Here is a 1,224-nt window from a genome sequence, read left to right on the forward strand (position 1 = left end):
ATTTTTTAAAGATGTGATAATAAATGTTCATGATTGAGATTAAATATTTTGTCAATTAGTTGAATTTCTACATTGCTGATGGAAGATGTGGCAACATCACAATGCGTGAAAGAGATAGTGTCATCTGCTTTGTTGAACGATAGACAAAGATAGCAACACCATTGCAAATCACACACTGCCATTATAACGTGGACCTCACTATACCATTTCCTCCATCATCACTCTTCATCAGTGTTGCCAAAAAGCGGGTTAATGCTGTGGTTAATGGCAAATGGAGGGTAAAAACCAGGTACCGTAATTGGAAATGAAAATATCAATTTGTTTTTTTATTGTTACCTTTATAATCTTCCACAAGAATAGTATATTTCGCTCCTAGAGCAGAAAATGAGACTTTTCTAGCTCGAAATCGGTTTTCAAGTCCGAGGCCGTAGGCCTCGGACTAGAAAAGATTGAGAGCCGGAAAAACATTTTTGCCTGTGGCGCGAACAATATTTTTCACCACACTACAGGTATTGCTGACAAAATAAATAAAGAATACTTGTTATTGTACCTATCTCTTGATTTTAGTGGTAGAAGATTTGCAGTCAGGATTTCAGATTCTTTTAAAATTTCACTTGGAATATCACAGGCATTGTCATCTTCAAGCATTTTTGAAAATTTGGAATGCGCTAATCAACAATAAATAATTGAATAAAACTGGTTGCGAAGCGAATTCTGAATTAGTTTGATTTGAAACTTGAATTGAAACCATGCCGACTTCAGCTGATGAAGAAAGTGGACACTCGCCCGATCTAGCGGATGACTTATCAACTACAGACTTCCATGACCGGCTGGAAAGAGACACAGAGAAGAGATCCCTTCTCTGTGAAAGAGACCACTATCTGGCCTAGACCGGAAAAGAAACCCTTTTCTGACGTCAGACGAGAGTCGAGAGTCGTTTGCAAACAAGGTCTTTCAGATCTACGTAGGGACTGGAAAACAGCTGCTTTCTGTCCAGTGTGGCGAAATTTTTTTTTTCATATTATCTCATGTTTTTTGACAGGTGGAGTGGAAAGTAAGTAGGGAATTTCTTGTTGAATAGGGAATTTTTTTTTAAATAGGGAATTTTTAGTTTGTTCAGGGTAATTTTGACAAGATGCGGGTAATTTTTTGCTCTGGCGGGGTAATTGGGAAATGTTGGACTGGTAACACTGCTCTTCATGTTCACATTTCACACTTAGCAGT

This window comes from Nilaparvata lugens, chromosome X (assembly GCF_014356525.2).
Source record: "Nilaparvata lugens isolate BPH chromosome X, ASM1435652v1, whole genome shotgun sequence".
Taxonomy (NCBI): domain Eukaryota; kingdom Metazoa; phylum Arthropoda; class Insecta; order Hemiptera; family Delphacidae; genus Nilaparvata; species Nilaparvata lugens.